Source organism: Austrofundulus limnaeus, unplaced genomic scaffold (genome assembly GCF_001266775.1).
Source record: "Austrofundulus limnaeus strain Quisiro unplaced genomic scaffold, Austrofundulus_limnaeus-1.0 Scaffold1052, whole genome shotgun sequence".
Lineage (NCBI taxonomy): Eukaryota > Metazoa > Chordata > Actinopteri > Cyprinodontiformes > Rivulidae > Austrofundulus > Austrofundulus limnaeus.
The window spans coordinates 58,106-60,579 of record NW_013953454.1 but is presented as its reverse complement, the minus strand read 5'-3'; positions in this window follow the sequence as shown (position 1 = coordinate 60,579).

Here is a 2,474-nt window from a genome sequence, read left to right as displayed (position 1 = left end):
GGTACGATCAAGTAGTTAGTTTTTGTCCTTTTTCCTCTTGACGAGGAGGTGACAGCAGTGGATCATAGCATTACAGGGAAAACTTATCCCTTAGCCCTGTGAAAGTTCACAGGCATTTTGGAAACTCCATCAAGAATATCAAGAATATTTTGGGGTACCATAATGAGATACTTAGGGGTTGGGAGTCAAGTCGTGGAGTTTCCTTTGTCAAACTTGATGCAATGTCTGAATGTACTGTATCTCTTTATAAAAAAAAAAAAAACAACAAAAAAGGAAGTGTTCAACATTTACTGTTATGTTTGAATTTGAATCAACTATGGAAAATTAGGACTTTGCATGCTTATGGTCATTATAGGCTTAGGAAAAAGTATTTTCCAGAGGTTTTTACCACAGATACACCATTTATATCCAAATTCAGATTTTTTCACCATACGTACTGATTATAATATTTACTTAGGCAGCTATTAGAATTTTTCTCTATTGTTGACACACATTTCCTGGTACTTGAGACAAAATGACCACAACATGTTATTTAAGCATCGACCGCTTTAACCAGTTTTGCTAAATTGCAAACACAGTTCCTGCTTTACATTTAAGTTTCAGTTCTAAAACTTTTTTTTTTTTTCAAAACACTACACACAATTTCCTGCATTTTGTCTCATTTTTCCGGTAGAAAATCTCTTGTTGTCCTGATGCATCTCAGTCATCCAGGTAGAAAAATCAAAGAGAAAAATAAATAGGTCCTCTGGACGGGTTCTTTAATTCATTTTAGCAGCATACATTTTTGCACAGGTAATGTTCATTTGATTGTTTTTAAAAGTTTCAAAAGCATTATTCATTATATTTTTAAAATTGTTGTATACATAATATCTAATGTAAAAAAAAGCTTAAGGTGAGTGGGAAAAACATAACTTTCTTTCTGTTTCATCCTCACTGTATCTGAAACAATAGCAGCTGATTTAATACTTTCACTTTTGTGTTAGCTTTWTTTTKATACCAATATTACCGAAATAGAAATTGTAAATGCTGAATTACATTTTCTCATATTATTTCAAGCACAAACTTTAAGAAACTGCCTGGTGGATTCTTACTGGACTGACTTCATAAGTTAATCAGGTGTAGATGGTTATCCATCGATTACTTTTTCAATGTTATTAAAATTCCTCCGGTGGTTCATGAGATATTTTGGTAACATCAGAYAAAAAACACATGGTACAGGCAAAAATGTCAGCAATTAGGATTTCGGCTATTAGAATGACAACCTACATTTATATCATTGATCATCTGTCAAAAACCTGAGAATTGCTTAAAAAAATGCTTTTTCTGCCCACTCAGAAAGAAAGCAACCAATAAGGTTATTTCCACATGTTGAGCAGCTGTAACTGTTTGAATAAAAACTCATTTAATCTATGTGGATGTGTGTGTGTGCACCTCTGAAGACTTCTGTTGTCTGCTGCCAGGACCAACACAGCACTAATTCTTACTTTGCTTCTTTTTGTAGAGGCAGGACCACACTCTTTGACATAGCCCCCCTACACATACACAATAAGAGAGGGTGCTGAGTACCCGTCTTTTCAGGTAGCAAGTCTTTTTCCAAGGCAGAGTGATGAAAAAGTTATTTTGAGAAATTTCAGCATTCTGACTAAGCACTGCTTACTCAGAACAAACCTCCAAAAAGAGCTGGAACTCCACTTTACAAGCAGATGTTCAATTAGAGACGAATTAGGAAATTGAGACATTTAATGAGAAAAATGCAAAGTGACTTTTAAACATGACAAATAATGTTTTTAATGAGCATAGCGGCATGTTCCCTGTGAGTGAGAAGACTAAAACATCACTGATGGACCATCCATTCATGCTGATCATTTAATTAGCACATTTAAAAAATACACCTGTCTCTACACAGAGTTAAGACCTGTCAAATATGATGCTAGGCAAACTTTACATGAGCCTGTACATGTGTCACCTTGATCAGAGGGACTTGGTGTGCAAAGTTTTGATCCAGGAGAGGGGTCCCTTCACTGTAAAAAAGAGAAATGTTGGATTTACTTAACCATGTTATGTTACCTGGTTCCACTTAACTGAGTTGAGTAAATTCAAAGCAACATACCAGTTCTTTAACCAAAGAACATGAGTATGTTGCTTTGAATTTACTCAACTCACTTAAGTGGAACCAGGTAACATAACATGGTTAAGTAAATCCAACATTTCATTTTTAGAGTGTTGCTCCGTCTCTCCATTATTTTGGGGGTCCTGGTCTTAAAAATGTTGAGGAGATGCACCATTTGTGTTAGAGGCAAAAAAAAGGGGATTTCTCGAGACAAAGTTTGGGTCTAGACCAAGAAGTAGCAGATTCAGTGGATCCAGTGGAAGGAAATAATGTGGTTTCTCCAGAGGTAGATACCATAGTGACGGGGGTTATGAAGACAGATGTTATGGTGGCATTTGGAGGGAGTCAGTGGAATTAAAACTGA